The 27,273-nt window shown below is 45.9% G+C and overlaps 1 protein-coding gene across 6 annotated transcripts in view; it reads right to left on the bottom strand.

Annotated features, from left to right (window-relative positions):
* raraa (retinoic acid receptor, alpha a) overlaps positions 1-27,273 on the bottom strand; it is a 137,755-nt gene that overhangs the window by 77,842 nt on the left and 32,640 nt on the right. For 3 of the 6 annotated variants that reach the window (XM_076759800.1, XM_076759804.1, XM_076759802.1), the window contains one exon: positions 18,609-18,731. The exons of 2 other annotated variants lie outside the window; for them this stretch is intronic. The gene's annotated coding sequence lies outside the window, so the exon portion shown is untranslated. The remainder of the gene's footprint in view (positions 1-18,608; positions 18,732-27,273) is intronic. One more of the 6 variants, XM_076759801.1, reaches the window with a different exon arrangement.

The raw sequence follows: 27,273 nt of genomic DNA, 5'->3' as shown, positions 1-27,273 counted from the left end.
TCGAGGAGCCTCACAGCCCGAGGAGAGAAGCTGCTCTGTAGTCTGCTGGTACAGCAGCAGATACTTCTGTATCACTTCACGACAGCTGGCATTGTCTAAACATTCAGACTGCTGGCAGAAGTGGCCCAAATCCAATGTTTTCGCCCATATGTGACTAGGGGTAGGTGGTATACCATTTTCGTCATCATCACCGCTGTCATGTTCTGCCACGACATGGATTTTGCAATACCGGGATTATGTGACGAATGTTTTCGCACATTCAAAATGTGCTTCGCTGGGGCTGCGTTAACATGCAGGTAGAGAGCTACACACACACTAACAGAGCTGGAGTTACATCAACTGACTACTATTTTCCTCACTATAGTGCCCAGTAACACGAATATGTGGAAGGTAACATTACGGGCAATGCATGCCAATTTCTCTTTTGTTGACTGCAAGAACCAACAACAAAAGCCTTCATCTACTCCCACCATCTGAGGAAGTGAAGACCCGGTGGAGGACTGTGCCAACAACTGGGAAACTCTTAGAGTAGATGTGTGTGGTAATGATTTTACTTCAGACTGCTTTTGAGGGTCAATACAAAGAGGGATTCGCTTCGAAACTGAAGGTCAAAGATGGATTGATACTGACTTCAAACTTAGAACCTGTATGTTTTACCATTTTTATATTGCTTTACTGTTTACCCTCTTGCATTTGGCATTAGCATGATCCGAGGCAAAGACACATGCTGGAGCAATGTTTAATATTGAGGGGCAGTCAGAGACAACTTGTGTGAACGTTAAGCCTCATTTAAAGCCAATTTAATAACCCCAGCAGTGGTCTCGCATAGCCAGACCTAACGTTATCTCCACACTTCATACTGCAACACAAGCTCAGCTGGGTTTGTTGTTAACAGAGAGCCTCCTCTGCTGCATGCCGGGTCGCTATGTGTGTCTGTATGTAATGTGCTTGATAGACATGCCCCTTGGTACAGTCATTGTTGTAAAATAAAGCCAAACAAATGCTGTTGAGAAGCCTAATCCTACCCCTTGTCTAAGATTAATTAACCTACTCTATGGGGCAGGTTATTCCTCCCAAAACACATGGAGACATATACTTCATTCTCATCAAAATACATCAGTTTTTTTTTAATATTTTTTCTTGAAAAGAGGTAGAATCGTGTTTTAAGTGGAGTATCCCTTTAATTTTCTCCACAAAAAGCCTCGTTCTCCTTGTCCTCATTATCATCTGCACACAAATTTGCTGGCTTCCACTGCACATCAACTTCTAAACGCTGTCTTCAGTGGCCTCCATGTTTACTTCCATTCGACAGTGTGCTGCGTGTGACATCATATGACGTGTTATTGGTCTTTTGCATACGCAGGACCGTGACCAGTTCATACTGGAATCTGATATTGGCCACTTTTAAAAAATCACGTTAACAGTCAAAGGAAAAAAGTCGGATCAGAGCAACAATTTGGAACTGATCACTGAGGCTTCCAGGGTGAACGCAGCCTTTGTATCCTTTGAGGCTCTTTGAAGCTGACAATATTTCTCAAGGATATATTATGGCTTTGTAATGTAGGTAAGTGTAAACCTGCACAGTTCAGTGAACTGATCATTATGGCAAAGCACAGTGATATGTAGTTCAGCTTCCAACAGCCTGAGGTAACAAATATTGAAAAACAATAAACACAGTATCCAGTCAATTGCTATCATGTTGTTATATGATACGTGCTACTTTATGAATGTTGTTCCTTTCCTGTAGGCATATCATTTGAATACCGCCAATGTGATGCACCTGCTGCTGGCAGCAGGCATGCCGCTTAACATAGATTTACGCTTGCAATTGTCTCCGGTGTTTCCACCATGATGATATAGCATTTCAACACGTAAGGCTGAGAGACGGGGGACTTAAAATTTCTCTATAAAGGTCTAAACATAAAACCCACAAGGATTTGTAAAAAACCTCTCCACAGGCTGCTAGCTCAGAGAGCATGTCGGTCTTTTACGGCGCAGAGTGGGCTCCGACTCCAGCCTGTACGGCTTTGCAGTGTTACACATAATGGAAGTCGTTCAAGCACGATGCACTGAAATTTTTATGAGGACAGCAGTGTGGGTGGATGTATACGTCACAAGTGAGATGTGACATTGTGGGAGCGAATGTGCTTTTGTGCACGCATGAGTGTGCACATACTGCGCATTTAAGAGCATGTGTGTGTATTGGTCTGTGCACTGATGTACACACATGAGACAAACACGCGTATGTATATCAACAAGTGTCTGAGCTTACGGGGGTTGTGTGCGGTCGTGCGTACAGCCTATATGTGTGCGTGTATGTGTGTGCTTGTTAATGTGTGTCCAAGTCATGTCCTGAATCACATTTGCATGTCATCTTATTGCCCTGGGGAAGTGTCTTACAGTACACTGCATTTACTGTACATTACTAGCTCAGATGGGATGGATTTTGCATAAAGAGTAGACCACATCTGCCAAAGGGGGGGGGGGGGGGGGCAGAGAGGGACACTTTGACAAGTCGCTAACACAGGACTCCAGCTGAGCGATGTGCCAGAAAGGGTCACGCAAGGATAGTGAGACACTGGGAAGTCACAAATAGTTTGCACCGCCTGATCTTTGTTTATGTTCTTACAAAAAGACTCTTTATTTCTTCAATAAAAGAGCAGCAATACTGTCCTTTGATGTTTTTTTACATTACTGTGAAATACACACACACACACACACACACACACACACACACACCTGCATCTATCTATCTACATCTATTCTCCCCTTTCCGTGAAAAATAGCTGTGATGCATTAACTGGGGCACAATCGCTGGACACTGGTGAGTGAATAACTTCTTTAGTTCTGCCCAAACCAGTGAGCCAAATTGCCACAGCCTCACTGTAAGTCATCCACTCCAGCCCTGAATAACAAATAGCCTGAAAGCAAAAATTTCCAAACATCTGTCAAATAAGAACCAAAGAAACTGAAGCAGCTGCTGTAAGTGATGACAGCATTATTATGCAACAAACATTACGCTGTATTTTGGTTTATTTCTTAATCCCTTACTGATAGAAATGTGAAATAAGAGAAGTTCATGCCCCGCCCAACTGACCCAACAATACTTCCACCTCAGTGTTACTTCCACCTGTGCAGCTTCGAGAGAGCAATAGGTGGGAACTACTTCTTAATGACGGCCAGAAAGTGTGACACAAGATGGCTAAAGGATGCTAAGTGCACATCCTGGGCGGTGAGAATCCTCAGCCGTTTTGCCAAGGCCCCCTGTGGGGTGAATCCACTTGTCAGTGAAGCAGGCGGGGTGACATTTCTGCCTCACCTCAGAAAGGTCAGCCTTTAATTATCTCAAATGCCAGCAAGCACTGCACCTGCAAAAAATAAACCCAGGGATGAGCTCTGTGTGTGTGTGTGTGTGTGTATGTGCGTGTGTGTGTCAGCATAAGATGGTAGTCAGCTTCCTTCACACATAATGAGTGCTACTGTGGCTGTCCGTGCAGAACTGGACCATCTGCCCACCTGCATGCATGCATGCTTATATACCCATAAACACACGTTCACGGCCAAACCCTGACAGATGCCACAGACACACTAACTGTGTCATGCAGTCAGTAAAACCTAGAGCTGAAGTTGCACACCGACCCTCCCTTTAAATAGAGTATCAGATGAAGACAGTTAAATCCCGGGAACATCAGCAGCTTCTCAAACGTCGGTGTAAAAATAGGCGGTGGACAGAATAGGTAGACAGATTATAGGCTGAGAGATAGAAGAGCAGCGTGGGCCAGTGCTTCTGTGAAATATGGGTCGGTATACGTGACGCAAAGCTGACTTTCTTTTTATCAACTTCAAAACTTTAGATCCACAAATCAGTGGAAGTCAAGTGGTGTTATTGTACTGATTACGCATTAAGCAAGCCGAATTATTTCCGGTCAGAATGCAGTTGGTGATAAAACTCCGGGCATATCTGGCAGAGCATGACATGCGGTGTTTGCTTTCTAGCTACTCACTGTAGCTATTCAGCTCGGTCAATATTTGCAGGGGGCTATGGTAACAGAAAGCTCCCACACCCACATAAACACACTGCCCTGTACACTTAACACTCGGCCTCACACATGCACAAAAACCAACACTCTGCTCAGAAAGTCCCACTCGCGCTCAAAGGAGGTCGGACAGACAAAGGGCCATACATCATCGGTGAGGACGGCGTGCGGCGAGCTCCTTGTGTCCAGGTTTTTCCGGCATTTTTCTCTCGCTCTGAGAAAACATGGAGGGCCGGTCCCTATTGTTTACACAGCTGGCTCCATGGAAAGGATTGCTTAATATGAAATATGAAGAGAGCGGAGAGTTTAGAGGGAGAGAGCTGGGAAGAAAAGAGGGAAGGGAGCCAAGTGAGAGGGGTGGGAGGGTGGTGGTGCGTAACGGGCCATCGTGGAGAGAGAGAGAGTTAAAGGATAAATGTGCTCCAGATTGGAGGACATAGTAGGTGAGAAATACAGATACAGGGAGAGAAATGTGCTGGGACAAGAGGTGGCAAAGACTCCAGAGGAAACAATACAGCGAGGAGGAGAAAGCAACACAGCAACCCGAAATCTGTGAGGAGAAGAAGAGTGCACACAGGAGGTCCAGGGAGACGAAAGCAAAGTGAGAGCAAACACAACACGCAGCAGAAAGCCCTGAGGTTTCCTCGTGGTGAGGGAGTCATGCCTCCTGCGGTCTGGGGTCTGTAGTGCATGTTATTCTTTCCCAACAGTTACACCCTGCCTTCACCCATTTAGCCCTGCCTCAACAACTTTCTGGTACTGTCCTGGCAATCCCTTGTTTCCTCTTTCACCTTCCTCCTTTAACACGTTATCTGACAAAACCCCAGGCTATAAAGTTTCTTTCATCAGTGTTTTCTCCCAAAGGAACGGAGGATGGGGGGGGGATAAATGACTATTTACAGCATCCAAATAAAAACTTTCATGTTCTCTTAGAGTGGAAGGGAGCCAATGTCTTTAGATTCTCTATACAAACACATAGAGCACAACAGTACTGACTGAATCAAATACTACATAAATCTTCTTCTTTTTTTTTATTATTCTTATTCTTATTCTTATTCTTATTATTATTTGGTTATGAAGTGTCATGAAGTAGTAACATAAAGGACTGAGAACCAGTGACTATTTGTATGTTTTGTGTAATGTAATTAAAAACACATTAGAGCAGCACTCCCTACTTAAAAAAACAAGAAGACATAAGAGCAGCACTCCCTTATGTAACTGAAGGACAAACTGCATTGTGATTAATAACAATTTGCAGGATCCCATTCAGAGTAAGATGGTGGAAGCTATTTGTAAATGGGAGGCTGAGTCTTAGTTATAATTGTAAAGGTCGAGAGTCCACTTGTCCACTGGCCGCTAATACTTCAATACACTCTTTTGTAGAAGAGAGGAGAGCTGAGTGTGTCCAAACCCGTGCATAAGCACATGCATTAGCTTGCGTGTATGTGCGTGTGTGTGTGTGTGTGTGTGTGTGTGTGTGTGTGTGTGTGAGTGCGGTGACTCCCTCAGTCCACCTCCAACCCTGTACCAGCTAACAGGAGAGGCCCAGCATAAATGAAGTCCATATTTCTGAGCAGGACCCCAACAGACTCAACACATCCCACCCGCTGACACACACGCACAATATCTACAGTCAAAACACTTAAGCTGTCGCATTCCATATGCATAAACATAGATGGGTGCATGCACCTTTATCAAGACATTTACATCACTCTCCGGTCTCATAAGAGAACAGAGCACAGCTGGTTCAAGAGGATGTTTCATTTTTCCTACATTTTTCCTTTCCTGCCTGCACACACTAATCAGCTATGCGTGTGTGTGTGTGTGTGTGTGTGTGTGTGTGTGTGTGTGTGTGTGTGTGTGTGTGTGTGTGTGCGTGCGTGCGCGCAGTCACCTTCAGCATGTGCACTGTGTGTGTGCCTGCCTATAAGGCTGTGTCACATTTGTGTACCTATCCAGGATATCAGACTAACAATGTTATGTGAAACACTTTGGCACATTTCAACACAGAAGATCCAATGACACGAGAGCTAATGACGCACTAAAGCACGGGGCCCCTTCCTGTTTATCCTGCCACTCGCCTGCTGGAGGATCAAACAAGATTTGCTCCTCAGAGTGGGTGTGCCCTCTTAAAAGGGACAGTCTGCAGTCCCCCCCCCCCCCCCCCCCCCCCCCCCCCCCCCCGGCAACTCAATATCAGTATTTCTTTAAAGTATATAAACAAAACAGCGCTGTCACAAAAAGCTGGGGATGCATAAGCAAATTTGAATCAATGCATATATGTTCAGTTGAAGTGCACTTGTGTCTGCATGCACATGTTTCTCTGCCTGTGTGTATACCTGTGACTGTGATGTGTGCGCAGCAGTATGTTTACATGTGAATGTGTGTGTGCCACATTCATGATTGTGGAACTGTGAGTACGCTGGGATCAAGGATTGTGTGAGACAAGCAGGCAGGTTGATTCAGCAGCCTAAATGTCACTGTATTTCCAGAGGGCTTGTTAGTATCTTGTTTACAGAAGGCTAAATTCAATTACTTGAATGATCTACCATAGTGTGTTTGTAACTGTGTGTATATCTGCCTATTCATGGGGCTTCATCTGCTTTTCACAACGACAGTGACAAAGTAGGTAAACACTCGAACGCATACATGTAAACCAGAGATAATCCACCTCATACTGCACCGAGGACAGATACCTACCTTGTTCAAGCACGGCTTCACAACACTTCTGTTCTGGCCTTGGAGTAGATGTTTAACAAAATGCATATAAATGCATGCAATTAAGAGCAGCAGTGTAACAATAAAGAACTGGACTCACCGCTTTTACATCTATTGCCTCTGCTGTCTTTTGTCAGACCAATGCTACATCAAAATAATACAAGCGTTGTGCTGCTGGTTACTATGGTGGCCAACGTTTTACCTGTCTTAGTTAGGAATCGGCAGGTACACAGCAGAAATACAACCTTCAAGTTCCAAATTCATCTACCAGGAATCTGTATTTGATTAGGAACTGGCCAGGTTTCTAAGCCCACTGCGCTGCCTTTTTTCACGCAGGTCTATGATCTGCCTAAATGCAGTATCCTTGGGTAATAAACTTTCACACTCGAGCAAAACTGAAAAAGCTCACTGCCAATTGGACCAATCGATGCATAGAGATGCCTAGTGCTTAGATGTCCTGCTTTAATTTCCCCTTGTTACCTACATAAGCAAAAATAAAAAAAACAATAACTTGTTCATTATCCTTGCACTAAAATGGAATTACTTAATAACGTCATGTTCTGATGTCTACAACATGGACGTGCGTACACAGAATGTATCCTGACAGCAAACACCTGCAGCCGGTGACTAAAACAGGCCAGAACTACACTGGTGCCCATCCACAGAGCATCAGTGACATCAGCGAGGTGAGGTACCTGCATAGCCAAACACATACTAAAGACAATACACACCCCAGCCACAGCGCGCTCATCCTGCTGTCCTCTGGTAAGCCATACAGAAGCATCCGCTGCCATACCCCCAAACCACAGAGCAGCTTCTTTCCTCCCTTCCACCCTTCAACTCATCCTCCTCGCTCCACCATAAATAAATGACTGTCTCATAAATCTTCTTTTACACAGAACTTTCTGTTTTGCTGGTTTTTCACATTACCATACCACAACCCACTACGTTCTGCACTACCATGGCTCCCTCTGTCACCAAAGCTTTCTGTTTGCACTGTAACTAATACAGTATTACAGCATACATCATTTTACATGTAAAGCCTTTAACCAACACACTCAGTCACTTTCAATGAACACTGCTGCACCAACATTGTAAACTTTGAGGGTCAAAGCTTTAGTGCCCAGAGACCGCTGCTCATTGGCATTTACAGATGTGTGGGAATGTGAGTGACAACTATAAAACAGATCAATATCAGCAGACTGCAGTAATTCAGCAGTCAGTAATGTTTCTCTCCACATATCAATACGGGATGAAATTTCCATGTCAGCTGAGCGCAGCAGTGTGTGATCATTAGCCATCCACCAGTGTGGACACATGTCTGATAACAGCATAATCCAGCACTGCTGTCCGCTGTGGCACTGCCTGCATTTAATGGCCCTGAGCAAACTACACTTCATGCTGAATGTCATTCTTCCCCCTGGAGGGAAATGCATATTTCCATAGCTCCTGACAGTGCCATCAGCAAGACAAGCAGGCCAACAGGAGCAGTATGTGGGGCACAAAGAGATCACTTAAAGCGCTGCCTGCGAGCTGTGTGTATTCATGTGTGTTTGTGTTTATATGAAACAGTGAAGAGGAGGCAGGGGTTTGTGGGTCAGGGAAAACAATACTGCCCAGTGGTGGTCAACATGCTGTGACCTCTCTAGGACACACATGCATACGATATAAAACACGTGTGCATATATGTGAGACTGACTTGCCTGACAATGCCCAAAGGTCACTGCACAAATACCAAAGCTGCCAGATTAAGAACATACATTAGCCACACACACACACACACACACACACTATATATAAATGTACACACATAAATCCATCTGACATCTGGCAGCATGCAAAAGATAGTACAAATGTAAAAGCAACAGCTGGATTCAGCTTACAAATACAGTACATCCTGCTTAGTTACAGGGTTCATGACCAGAATGACCTTATAGACGTGTCCGCGTGTGTGTGTAAGTACTCCGCAAGAAGGAGAGACAGGTTCATTGAAATGAAGTGAAAGACGGTCGCAAAAAGAAAAAAATGGACAGTGATGATCAGGGAAAGCAAGAGAGGAAGCAAAGAAGAGCAGGACTGTGACATTCATCCTACTGTTCTGCCCTCCATATTGTCTCTCTTTCTCATACGGACACACTCTTAGCCACACAAACTCAGGGAACGAATATCGAGCATATTCCTGCCTCTCTTCCCTTGCCTGCTCTCCAGGAGTCATAAAACTCACATTTAAAAATGCATGGGCTCCATAAGCTGCCAGGCCTATCTATTAACTGCGTTATAGTGTGGCTGGCTATAGCTGCTGATGGCAGTCGGGGAATGCTGCTTTCCATTAGGGGAGGGAGGGAGCGGGGAGGAGGGGGAGGAGGAGGAGGAGGAGGAAAGGGGATGAGGGATGAGGAATGAGGGGAAAGACAGAATTTACTCATTTTTCATTTTCCCATGGCACTGCAATCTGATGCCTGCGCGTTTGGGCATGTGGAAGAAGGGGAGGGGGTGACTTCCACATGTAAGCCTGCATAAGTATGTAACTGTATCAATGAAAGTGTGTGTGTGTGTGTGTGTGTGTGTGTGTGTGTGTGTGTGTGTGTGTGTGTGTGTGTGTGTGTGTGGTTGCGCACCTGTGTGTGAGGCTGAGGTGAAAAGTAATTGATTCGAGTGTTTCTGGGAGATTTTCTCCCGTGTCCTTAGGTGCTCACCAGATGACTATTGATTGGTTAATTGATTGATTGGCATCCGGCCGACAGTGAGTCAACAACATCATCACTCTTCATATGGACCCAGGCGCAGAACACCCCCTCCCTCTCCCCACCCTCTGCCAGTCTTGCTTATGATGATCCTTTACAACATTTAAATACTTAGCGCTGGTAATTCGGGAATCTGCACGACAAACCTCAGTATCTCTAAATGAAGAACTTAAACAATACTAAGACACTGAGACACAGGAAAGGGCTTTTCCTCTCCAATGTTGGGTGTATCTGCTCTTTTTAACTTCACTCTCTGCTATTATTTTCGAATTGCAATGAAGTTGTTTTCCCCAGTCTTCTCCGACAAAGCTGCCTGCCAATCTGTGCCAGCTTCCCCTTTGGTCATTAGACATAATGGAACCACAAAAAAACACTACACTGGGACTGTCAAAGCAGCTAAAAATAAAATGTGACTATTAACCATGAGAACAGAAAATGGCTTTATCGGACTGCTTTCATTTAACTGTGCAACCCTCCTCACCTAAGCGTCCTTGAGCAAGACACTAAACATCAACCTGCACTTGATACGAGCATCTGCTTAATGTCTTTGAATTAAAATGTAAATGAGCTTTTCGATGGTTTCAACATGCATGTGTGCATTTCTTCTTGATGGTGTTTTTTCCTCTCCTCAGCCCCACCTCTCTGCGCACGTGTAAGTCAAACACAGACTATGAAAATTAATGAGATAGCACCCAAAGCAGTGGTGACACTTAGGAACAAGGCTCCTGTCCCTTTAATGGACCATATAGACAATGTCTGTGGTATTTCAATTAACAGACAATGGGACGGCATATAGGAAGAGTTGAGTGACATGTGAGAATGAGGTGGTAACGGCAGTATCTACCCCTTTAATGGACCATCGTGGTTGAGCGTAGACAATAGGCGTTAATAGGAAATGTAAAATTATGATGTAGGCCCTGTCTAAAGGGGTGAGTGACACCCGGGAGTGAAGCTGTTACATCTTAATGCACTGCTGCCACCGGGATGAATCAGATCCGCATATGGGGGGTGGAAACCATCTGAAGGCCGTTAATAGCAGTTGCTGTCAGTCCCACATTAACCTTGAGAACAGCCAGGGGACTGTGTTAGCCCTGCTGACCTCTCTTTTTAACAAACACACACACACACACACACACACACAGACACACGCACAATTCCTGTTATGTCCACATGTATGACTGAAGGGTGACTCCGTGCACACATGTCTGACCCTCTTCCTGTGTCTTCTGAGCACCATCAGTGGGATTAAATCAGTCCATCACAGGCTGCTGTAACACCATATAGGCTGTCTGTGCTGAAGTGAAATCACCTCAACCTTTCCTGTTGCCCCCAGGGTTAGGGTCCATATAGACCAATAATGGCAATCCCTAAGCTAATTTTGTGTACACAGATGTGCACATGCGTCTACGTACGCCCCCACCACCTCAGAGTGGAGCAACACTAAACCACATTTGTGTGTAAATTTTGTCATTTTGATGAAACAGATGCAGCGAAATTGAGAAGAAAACAGCTGTGACAACCAAATCTCAATTGCACCAATTTTATCATATTCACATAGAAAACAGCAACATATACATTTCTTACTAGGGTTGACCGATTAATCAGAATATTTTTGATATAGCATTTTGGTGCAATATCCAAATTGCAGCAGGTGCCATTTTTTGTTAAAGGTAAAATGTGTCATAGACTTGTCACAACATATCACAACATATATAAATTAAGTATTATGGTACTACAATGATGCTCCAGGTGAAAGGGAACATGCCTGTTTGGGACAGACCCGAAAATGAAATACAAAAAATATGATTCCCACTAAAATCCTGACTCATATCGCAATATCTGTACAAATAAGCCACTCATATCTACAGGAAATATGTACAACAAATTCATTCCTTGCAGTACAAACTGCTGAAATGCCAACCAAAGGCGATCCATGTTGACCCTGGCATGTTGGAAGCACAGAGTAAGAAGTGGCACATGGCAGAACTTTGGTAAAAGCGGGTTGTGTTTTGCTGTTTGGCCTGACTGACAACGAGGCTTGTGTGCTGAGGCATCACTAGGCAGGCCGATGCCCATGTGTTTTCAGTCAACTTTCCCTGGCAGGAGGAAAGACAGAACGTGGAAGATAAAGTGAGCGAGGATTAGAGAAAGAGACAGAGAATAAGCAGGAAAACAAAGAAGCGTTTTTAAAATAAAATGGTTGGAATGGCTCTCCGGGAATGAGTGAAAGCATGATCAAACACAGTGCTGACCTAATTTTCTACCACCCATCGCAGAGAAGCGTGGAGAGGAGAGATCTAAGAAGATCAGCACTGGGGAGAAAAGACTGAAAAAGAGGAGGCCGACGTTTGCTGTTGTTTTTCTTGGAGGACAGTCTCTTTCAAACAGTCAGGCCTGCATCTCTGCTGCAATTGTGTTGCCTTCACTAACCCCTATGGTCCATGGCCAGACCTAATTGCCAGTCCCTGTCTTCTACTTTACCATCTGGCTGTCCTCACACACACTGGGTCTATGACGGCGCAAAAAGCTTTTAAAGGGCTAACATTTGTGCTTGACTGGCCAGAACATTGTGTGCAGCACTGCCTCTGCCCGTCCCTACATTCAGTCCACTCACAGTGCTCCTGCGCGACTGCGACTGGAAGGAGGGATATTTTTAGAAAGCCGTTGACAATATCACGTCCCCAAACGGGCGTAATCGTATTATGCTGGAGGTGCTAAAAGCCTTGAGTTGGGAAAGCACGTCACCAGAGGAAACGGGCTGAGACACACAAGCGCGGTTCCCACTGAGTCTTGAGCGCAAGACGCTTTGAGGCAGAGTTGGAATGGAGGCATAAGGAACATATACGCTCAACATATGAGGGAGAACAGAATCACAAGGAGCTGAGTTCCTGACAAGTCGAGAGCTGGCGAGATGCAAATGAAGCCACTGGCCGAGGGTATTAGGTTTGCTGTTGGAGGGTGTTGGAGGCTCGACCGTTTTGACAGTGTTTGGTATCGGCAGCTCTGAAGGTTCAAGCCGGCCATGGCGATGATAGATGAAAGACTGAACTTTAATCAGAATGGCGCCTGGAGCGTTTTCAGGGAGGTAAACAGGTTAATCAGTCAAGCCCTCCTTCCATCCTCCCTCTCATTCTTCCCCACTCTTTCCTCAGCACATGACCACTTCTGACAGTGGCACACCATTCGTCTCTTTCCCATCAGCACCTCGCCCCGCTCCTTCCCTCCTCCACCATAAGGCCCCCACCCTGCTTCGCATCTCCGCAACCAGCCGGGGGAACAGACAAACCCTCCTCCCCTGCAGCTCACACTATCAGGCATATCCCATGATCACATGAAGGGGAACATCAAAGCGCTCCGTCAGCCCGTTTAATATCTCACAGCATCAGCCACCATAAAACTACGAGGTGGGAGGAGAGCATTCAGCAAACAGAGGCTATTCATATGCTCTTGGTTTCTTGCATTACTGCTCCCCCACTAGCCTGTATCATAGGAGGTAGATTATCACAAGCAAGTAGACAATCAAAGTGAACACACCATATCTTTAAAAAAAAAAACAAAAAAAAAAAACAACCTGCAAACAAATCGTGCTGAAATCAAATCCAGTGAGGCAAAGGCAGGAGAGAAAATAGCACAGGGAGCAGCCAAGCATTATCCATTGTTCCTGGCATCCCGAGGGCTTATTTATTAAAATGGCCCTGTCTTACTGCCTCTCCAAGAAACAGCTAGGCGTACTGCCCTGCATAAACACTTGTGCAACGTTCTGAACTGTGCCAAATTACTGCACGCCTGACCACCGGACATTTTAAACAAGCTACAACTGTAAAAAGGAAACTAGGAACTAAGAATTCCCACGAGTCTACGGTCCAAGCCACATTCTGTGTTTCCGTCATCCATCTCACACATACAAACCTCCCTCTCTCACTTTCTCTCTCTCTCTCTCTCTCACTCTCTCTCTCTCTCTCTCTCTCTCTCTCTCCCCGAGAAAAATAAACAATCAACTCTAACAAACCACTTTGGCCAGCCGGGTGTGAACCTTACAAAGCCTTAACAGCTCCTGTGGAGAGAGGCCACATCCAATCTGAAATTACCCACACCAGCTCTTCAACCACACTGCATTTAGGCAGTTGTCGGGAGTTGGGGAGCAAGATTATATTGTGTTGTCTGCGATCCCAACCACAGGCTTTGGTGAGCAATCAACAAGGGCCGCCTCACGCCAAGATAAACTTCACAGGCGGTTGCCACTCATTTACAGGCTGAGCGACCCGACTCTGCTGCATCATAACCGTTGCGCGTCGAACTGATCGCCTTGCTAGTTCCCTCTCTAGCCGTGGTTGGAGTGCAGATTGGGTTTGGAATAAATGCTGTTCTTGTTCACATTTGTCCAGGATATTGCAAAAGGACACTCGTTGTGCAATATGAATTAGGAAACACACTTTACAGGAGGCCTTGAAGGGGAACAGGGGAGGGAGTGCTTATTTGGGGACTGTGTACACGCTTTACGTTGGGAACTCTTCAAGTGCATTGGTGTAATTACCTCCTCCTACCCACCTCCGCTTTTGTCATAGAGAGAATTCAGGATGTTCACTCGTTTAATGATGTGAGCATCCGTGCTGTAGTTTGAACTATATACACAAGCACCTCAGAGGGAGAAAAATGCTAATGAAGCTATTAATGATAGATCAGTGCATAACTCAATGTGGCAGCGAGGGAGGAGGAGGACAAGTTCGGCAGCATCGTCTATAAAAAAAAAAAAAAAAAGAAGAAAAAAAAAAAAAGCATGAGCAGAGAGCTGTGTGGGAGTGAAGAGAAAGGGGGACTGAAAAAGTGCCAGAAGACAGTCGCTCTGTTGTTGGGGAGTGTGAGCCGGATAGCTGGCTAACACACACGCACACCCACTCACACGCAGGCACGCAGGGAGCTGTGCGTGCACACATCCACACACTCTCACACAGCACGTGCATGCACACATCACGAGCAGAACTCTGAGAGGGTTAGAAGTCCCGCGTGAGTTTGTACCACTACATCCACTCTCAGGGGATTTTATAACTGTGGGAATATCAAATGTAACATACATGTACTGTGGTCTTCTATTACTGTTGGATTACGCTGCCCACCTCCTGCGCCACTGGCTGCCGCTTCCTTTTTCCTCAAGGCTACTCTTCAACTCCCTCCATTTAGTGCTCATATGCTATTGTTTTTTTTTTCTTTTTTTGTCCCCCTCTCTCTCCTACAGGAGTGGTGGTTGGAGGAAGCTGAAGATTCAATAAGGGCACTTTTGCTCATGTATGACTTATGACACCATTTTCCTGTGCCTCATACAAACTCACATACACCCACACAGGCAGAAATGTACGTTGATTGTATTTTCACATATTCGCTGCTGCAGAGCACTCATTACTGCAGAGCCTCAATAACAAAATCTTGTGATACAATGTCTCCTTACTTCAGTTTAATGTTTAGAAAGTTTGTGTTTCTGTATGCGGCATCTTTTTCTAGCTATGTTGTTATTCTTTTATCTATTCAAAGCAAACTGCTGTTACAGGAACAGCGAGCAGCAATGTGTTTATAACAAACTTAAATTCAAACATCAGACAGCCAACTGCAAAATAGCTATGACTAAAGTGGGATTTGCTTGGTATAACTAACTGGAATTTGTAATATTGTAAAGCAGGCTGACAAATACGTGGAATAATACAGAGTTTGCCAGTGGGACAAGGTGCTGGACACTGACACGCATTCGCCATATCCTGAAAAGTAGCCTGGAAATCTCCATGGCCTAATAACGCATGGCAGACGGAGCCTGTCAGAGTGGCAGGCCAGCTGAAAGTGATTTGGTGGGACGACGAGAAAAAGCAGGGGAGACACAGAGAGAGAAAGAGAGACAGACAGAGGAGGTGGAAGGAGGCAGTCATCAGCCTTGTCGTCCTATCTCTCTGCAGATCTGGATGAGTCTGTCCTGACAACACAGCAGCGACTCAGACAACACCTCCCAACCCATCTGCACACAAACACACACACACACACAAAAAAGTAAATAACCTACTAGATCGAGTTAAGCAGTCACAGAAACTGACTCAGAAGTGCCTGAGAAAAACAGTGAAAGAGAGAGGAAGAAAAGAGGGAGAGACAGCAGATGAGGGACAAATATATTTTGGTAGAGAGGCAGTGCGAGCAGTGGGCATGAAAAAGGCAGACAGAGACGGAGAGGCGAGAGAGCATGAACAATGATGAGAAAATGAGGGACAGCCTGAAAGAGGGAAAGAGAAACAGAGAGAGAAAAGAAAGAGGGGAAGAGGAAAAGGGAGAGGATGTGATGGAAGGAGACAGAGAGAAAGCTGCGCCTTGTCAAAAAGATTGAGAGAGCAGAGGAGAAAATGAACAGGGAGACAGAAACAGAGAAGAATACAAAGAATGACGGCGGAGAGAGTGAGGGAAGATGAGAGGATGCCTTATTTTCCTCCATCTCAATTTGCACAAAACTTTCATTACCACCAATTTGGGCCGGGAGCCGTAGGCTGGACCATTAGGCGAGCCCAGCATCAATCAGCCTAATCTCCCTCCCAGGCTGCTAAATTACAGCGCCCAGTTGCTTATTAAAATTTGTCGCCCGTCTCCCAACACCCGGCCCTGCTGGAGATTAGACAGGGGCCCCCAGACAAATCTGTTCCAGAGACGAAGAAGAAGAGGAGGAGGAGGAGGAGGAAGGGGGAGAAAGAGGGGAGGAAGGAAGTACAGGGACAGTAGGAGGAGAAAAAAGAGAAATGTGCTTGCTGAGACAGAGAGGATCAGAGTGGAGGGTGATCATCTGCTTTGATTTATACACTCCTGTAGATCTGGTGCATGCACGCACGCACGCATGCACGTGCGCGCACACACACACACACACACATACACACTCCTTCACCCTCTCTGCATTTCTCTACACACACTCATACATCCCAATAAATCCCATATACCCCTGCCACCACACGCCCCCCCAAATGCAGTTTTCCATTCCTGTCAAAACCCCCAGCACACACACACACACACACACACACACACACACACACACACACACACACACACACACACACACACAGATGCTGGTGTAGAGAATGCGAGGTTTGCGACGCCTCCCGGAGCACACTCAATCAAAACGGCGGCCAGATAAGACGCATGATGAATGGCGTAATTGAAGGCGGCAGCAGGGTAATGCTGCATCGCTCCCGGATTCAGGAGGAGAGAAGAAGAGTGGCGGGTGGGTGATTAGCCTGTAGGATTTATTGTTATTGCTGTCTTATTAAAAAATACTAAGACTGTCTGCCTCACCTACCCTAGCACACCTCCAGCAACAGAGCATATAGGGCCCTACACCTTTGGAGGGATGAGCACAGAGCAGGGCTGCACCTATATGGATTCAGGGTGGAGGAGTGATTTGAAGTCTGCTCATATCGCAGAAATCCGGCTCAGCTGAACATGTAGGATGCAGGGAGGGAATCTGGATGCAGTAATACTGTGCATACCCATGAAAAAAAGCGCAGACATTAATTCACACCCAGGAGATTTCTCCCCCGCTCCTCTGTGGAAGGAGGGGGTGACACTTCTCTTTGCTAACTTTAAGCATCAAAAGCAGAGGGAGAGAAAAAGAGTATATGGAGTGTTGGGGGTGTGTTGTGTCTGACTTCTAGGTCAGTGAGCGAAGAGGAAATTTTCTACTTCAGCCTGTTGTGCACTCGATAGATCAAACACTCTCCTTTCACATATCACAAGCTAACAAAGGTCCTTGACAGGAGCGAGCCAGATAGTGTTCTTAACAGCCACACTGAGGCCAATCATTCCCTGACAGCACACCTCTGCAGACCGTCTGCTGAGGGAACATGTGCAGAGGGATTCCTCCTCTCACTGTCCAAGCCATCTGATGACCCTGATTTGCTGAGGTCAACTGTTCTATGGGGCCTAATCTGTCTTAATGGATCTTGACTTGTGGCATATGAGGAGATGATTTCAATTAGTGAGGCTCAGGATGTTGTTGTTAAGACTGTAGATAGCACATTTCAAACATGCACGTCTCAAGGCACAAATTATTATCAGATGTTAATTTTTGCTTACGCTCCCACTTCTGCCAAAAATGTACAGCTTTAAAATGGCCAAGATTAGCCTTTAACATGTAACACTGGATAAAACTAACCAGTGGACAGTGTCTATACATACTGTAGCACAACCCAGATTCCAAAAAAAGTTGGCACACTGTGTAAATTTCTTTTGTAAATCTTTTGTAAATGTCTGCTTATTCTGAATCTGATGCAGCAACACATTTCAAACAAGTTGGGACAGGAGCAACAAAAGACTGGGAAGGTGTGTAATGCTCGAAAAGCACCTGTTTTCCACAGGTAAACAGGTTCGCTTGTAACAGGAGAGAACAGGAGAGAAAACCAAAGCACTCGTCTTTTGTTCAAAAGACAAAATGGGGGAAAATTCAAGCCTTTCTCTGCTCAACTGATATTGAGACAAAGAGCGCAAACCCATTTCCATCACACACTTAAAAACAGATTAACAGGAATCACATGTGAGCATGGACACAGGCGTCACATAGCATATTATTACTAGCAAATTATTACTCAGTGCGATGAGACCCCACAGAAATCCTTGAATTCAGTCACTGCAGTGACACACACATGGCATCTGCTACACACACGCTTCGAGCAAAACAGTGAAAGCACAGCGACTGCGAGCAGTGTGGTTGTATGACGCATGTCCACTGTCAACACATACTGACACGGTAACCAGCACGGGGAAAACCACACATGCACTCACGGGGCCAAATGTGGTCTCAGACAAAGCCCATTCAGCTGCTAAAAATAGATTAGAAACATAGCAGTCGCTTTGTCTGAAAGTTTAATTAGCATCGGACCTGGAGTATTCAAAAATAGAAGGGTTGGCAGCGGTGAGGACACGTGAGCCAAAACACTCCGGCCAGTCGGTGCTATTTCAAAGATGGCTTTGAATCTTTGATGTGTTGTTGTAGTATATAAAACTCTTAAACTCATTTACTGCTGTTGCAGGGCGTGTGCATGATTTATAAAGTAAGTTCAGCTCAGGATCAACTGCTGTATACAGAGAGTGTGTCTACCTCTGTTGGTCGCCGGCAGCCCTTTTGTGCTGCTGCTCAGACTGATTGAGTGGTGTGCTGCTCGGCCAGCTGGGCTTCCGGCTGGTGGACTGCCCACATCGATTGCTCGGACGAGCCCTTCTTCTGGCGCATGGACAGGAAAGTAGAGAGTGAGATGGAGAGAGGAGGAGAGTGGGAAAGAACAGTGTAAAAATAGAGAGTAAGGAGAGATAGATAAGGACAGAGAGGGAGGAATGGAGGAGAGAGAAAACAGAAAAAAGGGGGAACATTAGCTTAAATGAAAGTTTATTAGCTGTATCCGTCAGTCAGTCGGGTGTGGTGGGGGTTTTGCCTCAGGCCCTCCATCCTTCCTCTCTATCTAACCCCCCCCCTTTCTGCTTGTGTGTGTGTGTGTGTTTGTAAGGGGAGGGGTTGGGGGGGGGGGCAGGCATGACGGGAAAACATTAGGTTGTTGGCAAGTCGCCTGTACACCAGCCAGTAATTGGCTTGGGTAATGGTCATGTCCAGACAAATGGTGTAGGCCCTAACCGTGTTACGAGCAACCAACTGCTCTGCCTGTATTCACAACATAAAAGCCAGCACTGCTTGGATACCGGATGGCTGCAGCATGTGTATGTGTTTGTGTACAAGATTCACAAAGCATGTGATTTACTGGGACACAACTTTTTTTTTTCCCCACTTCACAAGCGTGTTCTGCATGGCCTGAACGGGTGATTCATGATCTGCTTGTGTCCTATGTGGGAGACTGCGCTGTGATAAGGAGGAAAAAGATGGCAGCACAAGCCCCGCTCACCTCGAGGGACAAACCAGCATCTGCCGGTGTCCTCCAAACAAGTGACAGATAAGAGATGGGGAGGACGGAAGAAAGAAAGAAATAAAGGGAGGGAGGGAGGGAGGGAGGGAGCAGAGAGGGGAGATGACAAGAGAGAGGGAGTAAGAGGATAAGTTCCATTTTTCATCCGTCCCTCCCTCTGCTCTGCATCACTTCCCTTTCTGTCTGACGGCAAGCTGAGCCACTAATGTCCATTGTGTCTGGATGGGCTGCAAACATGTGTGTGCGCATGTGTGTGTAGATGTCTGTCCTGCTGTTGATGTTATACAAGGGAGAATGAAACATATACGCTCCTACAGCAGCTATGCCAGCAACATAACATGCATACATGAATAAAGCTGAGTGTGTGTGTGTGTGTGTGTGTGTGTGTGTGTGTGTGTGTGTGTGTGTGTACATGGTGGCAACCTCAGCCATCCAGCTATCATCTCCCGACAGACAGGCCCCACCAAGCCAGCCCAGCTGGATAATGAGATCCATTATGATTTACGTGCCAAGAGGACAGCCAGACAGAACAAAGACATGTATACACACACACACACACACACACACACACACCCACACACACACACACACACACACACACACACAGAGTTCGGTGTACATGTCAGTGTGTATGTGCGTGGGCTCTCTATCTCTTACTGTATGTGCTGATGTGTGCTGCCACTGTTTCATATTTCATTTTTTTCCATCAATTTTTTTCTGTGTGTGTGTGTGTGTGTGTGTGTGTGTGTGTGTGTGTGTGTGTGTGTGTTAGCTACATTAGTTGCCTGGAGGGCATCCTGCAGCGGGTCCTCTTTCCGTTTGCAACTCGAGAACTTAGACCATTTCTCTCTCTCCATCTTCCTCTCTCACTCACACACTCTTTCTTTCTGCCTCTCACCTGGAAAAGCAAACTCATTGAAAGATTGAGAGTCCCAAGTACAGCAACTTCTCTCTCTCTCTCTAACACACACACACACACACACACACACAAACACACACACTCTGCCCCAGGGCCTAGAAAGTGAAAGGTGAAGATTACAACTATGGGCTGCATCAAAAAAGCAGACCACACAACCTCACCCTGATTGATCAGTACCTCTGCAGCACTGTGCAGCTAGCCAGGGATTTGTTCCAAGGTATTTGTGCATGTGTGTGCGCAAGTGTGTGCTGGGATTTGTTAGTGGAGAGCTGAAGTAGCTGTCAAACACATTTTGGAAAAGGAGCAGGCTATTGCTTCATTTCAGTTTTTGGGAGTGGGGGTGGGGATGGTGTGTCAGCTGACAAAAAAATGTAATCAGGTTTTGCAGATGAAAATGTGAAACACGTTACTTGAACTGTCCAAAGGAAAGACTTTTGAGAGACTGGGTGTAAGCTTAAATGAGCTGGCTATGAGCTGACTCAATCATGGCGAAACAGCAAATCGCACATGTCGAACTGCAACTAACAGCTTTGTTTTCTATGAACTGATCAGTTGTTGAGGTCATAAAATGTCAGAGAATAGCAAAACTGTCCGTCCCGATTTCCCAGAGTTCAAGGTGAAACCTCCAAACATCTTATTTGTCCAACCTGAAGACATTCAGGTCATAATTACACAGAGAAAACCAGCAAATCCTCACGTGGGAGAGGCTGAAAACACAGAGTGTTTCACAGTTCTGTCTGAACAGACATTTGAAAATCTTCTGCAGCATTGCTTTGAAATGTCTTATTAATGTATTTATGATGATTATTTTGGGTATCTTGTCCTTTACAACAAGCCACAGCACAAACAAGCAAAATACAAATAAATATGCTGTGCACATTCATAAAACTGCTAGATCTTGTATCCTTTATATTGTTCTCTTTAAAACTCTCTCCCCTCCCTCTCTCTCTCTCTCTCTCTCTCACACACACACACACACACACACACACACACACACACACACACACACACACACACACACACACACACACACACGCACAGTAGCCCTGCCCACTCTCTGTGCAGGGCACAGAAAACAATGACAGGATTCTCTGCTGTTCCTGCTTTATGAGGTATTCAAGTGACGCCAGCTCAATTAGAGGCCTAAATGCCACGATCCAGACTGGGGAGGGATGAAGAGATGAAGAGAGATGAAGGGAGATTAAGAGAGAAACAGAGAGAGAGAGAGAGAGAGAATGAGGACACTAGGCAGAGGCAGGACAGACCAGTCGGCCATAATGAAGAGAGGAATGATGACTATACGTAGATCTCCTAAAGGAAATGTGAAATGACGAGAAAGAGCAGGTGAATAGGGGAAAATGAGCAATGAGGATATGAATGTAGTGGCGGAAGAAAGGTGAATTCAGCAGAAATGATCAGACAAACAAGCACAGACAGAGAGATTAATGCCTAAAAGACATACAACCAGGAGTGTCACGACCTCCTTGGTCTGCCTGCCATCGCTCTGCCTTTGCATACACACATATACACACATACCCAAACACATAAACACACACACACAATCCTCTCTGGTATGCATTTCCATCATCAAATGCGATCAGCTCTACTGTCTGCGAGCCAACATTCACTCAACCGTGACAACCCCTGTGGGAAGGCACACATACACAAACACACACACACACACACACACACACACACACACACACATACACAGGGTGACACTTCTCTACAACCAAATACTGGACCTTTTGACCACAACACACACACGCAGGGCGAGCCCGCTGCGACCAGCAGAGACGAATCTGACATGCCTGGTTAATTTAAAAGGTCAAATAAATTAAATAAACATCAAAGTGAGCAAGCCTTCAGATGAATGCTGCTGTGGCTCGCCGCAGAGGTTGAGCTCTGGGGGGTTGCCTCCAAGACAGTGAGGAGCGCCACAATCATGTATTATTTAATTTAATTTTAATTTAGGATAATTCCAGTGCGGGTCTCTTATTTTCATAGTTTTGGCTGCAATGGGTAATGGGTAATAATAACACTGTACTCACAAAGTTTGACTGCTGAGATCTGGGAATGCAGCCACATCACTAAAAACAAGTCAGACGGGGCTAAAAACATGAGCAGTCAGACAATTACAGAGTTTTAAAACAAACCTCCAGGTTAGCCGGAGCAGAAAACAAAGGCAAATGGTGAAATTAATCCCCAAACTGTCCTTTATAAATACCCATTACAGTTTTGGCTTCTTTATATCAATCATCTGTCTGCTTGTGTTCCTACATCTCTGCAACTAATTGGGTGAAAACAGCGTTAAACGATGAAAAAGACCCGAATTGTAATAAATAGGAATCCTAAACCTGTTAGGCAAGTCATTCCCTTAAGAAGGAACATCTTTTGATCAGAGCTTCTCTGTAGGAATGATAGCTGGCAAACAAGGTTGATTGAGATTCCTTCAAGTAAATATCCACAAATGGGGCTTTTGGCCTTGAATGTCTGTACCCTGGAGTCCTTTGGGACCACCTTGCCAGAACCGGTTTACACTGTACATACTAATATATTCAAGATGACTCTTGCAAATTAATGTCACAGTGGTGTTCTCTAACAAAAGAAAAACAATGAATGCCATTTGAGGGGACTTTCATTCAAAGAGTCCGTTTGTAGTATGGGTGGGCCCCGCTGCAGCAATCCTCTGTGCATTTACAGACAAATTTTTGTGGTTTCAATACAATTCCCGTCAATGCAGACAAAGTGTTCATCTTCTCCATGGTTAGCCACTCCGTCAACTATTTTGACTTCTAAGTCGGTATGTACGTAGTCTGTGTGGGAGCTGAACCCGCAACCCCACTGTCATGGCATGTCCCGTGCTCCAACCCGCTTGGCAATCAGCACCAGCGTCAAAACCCCAAAACACATGCTCTAACCAAAATAATTCCCTCTAATTGGGTACCAACAAAACAACATTGTGTCTCAGATCTCGCTCTGACAAAAACCTCACGTCAATATTTCTCCAACAAACCAAACTCGGGTGAACCCCCTCCAACCCCCGCCCCCAGCATCTCAATCCTCTTTAACAAAACAACTCTTCGCTCTCTATGGTGCCAACCCTAATCACTTCCCTCAGCACCAGGTGGTTCTCATTGACTGGGGCCCAGCTCCTCCACTCGGCAAAGCGCTTCGCCAGAGGAAATTGGCTCGTCCACGCGCATGTATTGCTCATGAGCGCTTTCGAGGGGAGTGGTGCGGGTCCTCCAACGCTGGCGTTGGCCTTTGCTCAGGCTCTTTGAGCGGCCTGGTTTGCTGTAGAGAAACAGCTGCTGCAGCGTGCACTGCACCATCCAAAGAAACAATTAGAAACACCCTTTTCCTATTACTTCCCACCATTAACCGCCATTGTGTGGAATTAGTGGCAGTCTATGGAGTAAGTGGATTCTAATTCATGCCCTCTTTTCATGGGCCGCGGCTGCTGCAGTGGCTTTCCTGTGCTAATGAAGAGGATGAAAGAGAAGTGTTAATCAAACTGAGCATCTCATCTGTGGTAATAAGGAGCAGAAGAGAGGCCTTGGAGAGTCTCCCTAGTGATGTTTGTGTGTATGTGGGCAAGTGTGTGTGTGCGTGTGTGTGTAAGGGGAAGTGACTTTTGTATGAATCTGTAGCTGCATGCTATTCTGTGGCTGTATTGAAGGCTTTGTAAACTGACTGTCAGTTAAACAAAAATAAATGAAAAAGAAATGCAGGAAATAATGTGTGTGCCTGAGCCTTGTTTTCTAATTGCTTAGCCTCAGCCCAGAGGGAAGAATGCCCCACTATGGGCCAATTCCTCTCTGCTAGCAGCCTTTCATCCCTCCCAGGCTCCCTCGTCTTGGACCACAGTGCTAAGCAGCAGGGTCTGATTAGATTTAAATGTCAGGAGAGATAGGACAATACAGTTATCTTCCAAATTATAGCCCATTAAAGGGCCTAAGCAGTGTGCCTCCTTCCTCAGCTAACTAATCACCAACCAGATTCATCATCTCACAGACTGGGGCATAATTTGGGGGGCTGTGGTTTCCCTTGCCTCTCTTTTCTGTGTGTGTGTGTGTGTGTGTGTGTGTGTGTGTGTGTGTGTGTGTATCACGGCATGTGCAAGGGCATCCAGGAGTGTCTGTAATGTGGGATCAGTGTGTGCGCATGCTGTGTGTGTGTTGCTCTGGAGGGAGCTGGTTTAGCGCCCCAGGCCAGTGCCCCATTAAAGAGAAAGAGAGACTGTGTGTGTGTGTGTGTGTGTGTGTGTGTGTGTGTGTGTGTGTGTGTGTGTGTGTGTGTGTGTGTGAAAGAAAGAGGGAGAGGGGCTCATATAGACGACAGGAGGGGCAGACTGTGTTCCACCTGCAGCCAACCAACCAACCAACAGACAGATAGACAGACAGACAGACAGACAGACAGTGGGACAAGGACTTGGAGGCCTCCCATCTGCCCCCTCCTAATTCCCCTGCTGTCCTTGGGGTGTCATAGGGAGCCACTCGGCAAAATAATGGAGTCTCCATCTCCTGGTCTGTTATATGACATCATTTTTTAACTCTTCTTCTCTTGCTTCCATCCCATATTTCACCCGTCATTCTTCTGTCCTCCCTTCTTTCCTGTCATTGTTCTTTAATTCATTCTTCCTTCCTCATCTCCACTCTTCCTCTATAAGGAATCCTGTCGCTGATGTGCATGCATTACAGTTTTCAGTCCATCATCATAGAGGTGGTGATAGTGAGGAGGGGAGGGTCTTATGGAGGAATGAGGAAACTGGAGGTATAGGACTCATATCTCAAGGTGGTTTCCTTCATATCCTCGTCTCTCTTGGCTGCTTGTCTCGTTCTGCATCTCTTTCCTGTCCTTCCCACCTTTCAGTATTCATCTTCTATTCTTCTTCTCTGCATTGGTCCCCTCTCCTCCATGCTGTTTTCCACATTTCCCCCCTCTTCTTCTCTCTTTCACCTGATACTTTTTCTGTTCTTTAATCCCTCCCTCTTCTCCATCGCTCTTTTCACCCCTCTTATCTATCTTTTCAACCCCTCCACTCCTCCATCATGGAGCTACTTATATTGGGCTCTGACTTCATACCTACGCTGGCGATTTATGCACAGGAGCCCGGGCGATGTGCATTAGGGCCCCTGCCGTACGACATCACATTATGGATCGCACTATAAATAGCTGCTGTGCGTCCTGTAAAAGCTTTTCATTACATAAAGATATAATTCGATCAATATAAGCCTTGCGTTAAATCTAATTACCAAAACAACCAAGGCTGAAAAAATATACATGTATTTTCAAGATGATCAGGCAAATGGAGGCAGCCACTGTTTTGACCAAAGAGGTTTCAAGAGGACTCTTAACATAATAAATAGCCTATTTTAAGTACAAGGCACAAGAGATAATTAGGATGTGGGGAGTATGAGAAAGAAAAAATAGAGGGCTGAATGAGGAGGAAGAGTGGTTGATGGATAGTAGAGGAAGAAAAACACATAAGGTTTACGCATACAGTCCACTCAGAGGCAGAGGCACTCTGTCCTTCATACACACAAATGTACAGTAGATGCACAAACACACATTATGTTACAACTGGGCCCCAGCTGAAACTCCATGGGAGCTACTGGTCCAGGCCAGGCACACAGCAGACCTTCACATGAGGTGCAGCTGTAGGAAGACTGGGAAGAAAAACTAGAGGGAAAGGGGGAGTGAAAAGGGGAGAGAGAGAGAGAGAGAGAGAGAGAGAGAGAGAGAATAGGAGGAGCCCAGGGTGTCATTTCTCTCTCTGTCAGCTCCCTGCCTCCCCCATCTTCCCTCCCTTCCCCATCACCCCCTGAGATGTGGATGCTTCGCAGGGACAATTACCGACTGACACTTCATCATGGGCCGCGCGACAGGCGCTGACGGCCCTCGTCCAAACAAATGATGCTGGGGTCGAGGTTGCAGGCCTGCCTCCGAGTCTGCCTGCCTGTAGCCCCGCAGCACGGCCCTGCACTGCATTAGCAAGCCGCATGCACACACACACATGCACACACACGCACGCACACACACAGAGTAAAAAAAAAAAGCTACATTAAAAGAGACTCCTCTCAACCAACCACCTCCTTCCTTTAAGAAAAACACATTTATCAGCAGTGGGGGGATGGTGGGTGAGGCAGGGGGGGCTTCGATAGAAGGATGGGGGGTGGGTGGGGGTGCTACAGTACTGTCAAACCCCATCCCCCTTAAGTAAAGAGAGAGCTCTTCATCTTTGTGAGGCAACTAGGACTCTCTCACACACACACAAAAATAGTCCCTAACCCTCCACACATACAGCTAATCAGATAATGGGGTTAAATAGCATCTTAAAAAAGCCAACAAGGCAAAAAAGCCAGCAATCAGCACAGTGACACCAGCATGCATCAATTAAGCCTGTGTCTTTGTGGCGCACAGATAACACTCTGACCCTCCCCCACCCCCACTGCCCCCCCTTTTACAGGCAAAACGATCAACTCACTCCTTTGCCTTGAGTGCAGCTAACTTTAGATTCAGAAAGTAGGCCAATTGCTAATAGTTAAAAAAGGGGGCAGCATATAGTTTTTAAGTGGAAAAGAAAAGAAAAGAAAAAGAAAAGAAAAGAAAGACATGCAGAGGACCTGCTGGTAGCAGTCCCTCAGCTGAGAGCCTGAACCTGCAAATTAATAAATGCTGCCTGTGATCTCAGCCCAGGGAGGCCGATGAACAACAACTGAGACAGACATCAAACGCTCGACTAACGCTGAAACAACACTCGGTAAAAAGCTCGCCAGTCTCTGAACACACTCACCACTGTACATGTAGGATGGAGAGGAGGAGAGAGAAGGAGAGACAGAGAAGAAAGCGAGACGGAGACAGCATAAACAATGAAACATTTATCAAAGCGAGGAGCGCGGTATCTTCTGCACTGCACGGGCAGACTG

This window comes from Chaetodon auriga, chromosome 20, assembly GCF_051107435.1.
Source record: "Chaetodon auriga isolate fChaAug3 chromosome 20, fChaAug3.hap1, whole genome shotgun sequence".
NCBI classification, from domain to species: domain Eukaryota; kingdom Metazoa; phylum Chordata; class Actinopteri; order Chaetodontiformes; family Chaetodontidae; genus Chaetodon; species Chaetodon auriga.
This window is presented reverse-complemented; position numbering and strand designations above follow the sequence as displayed.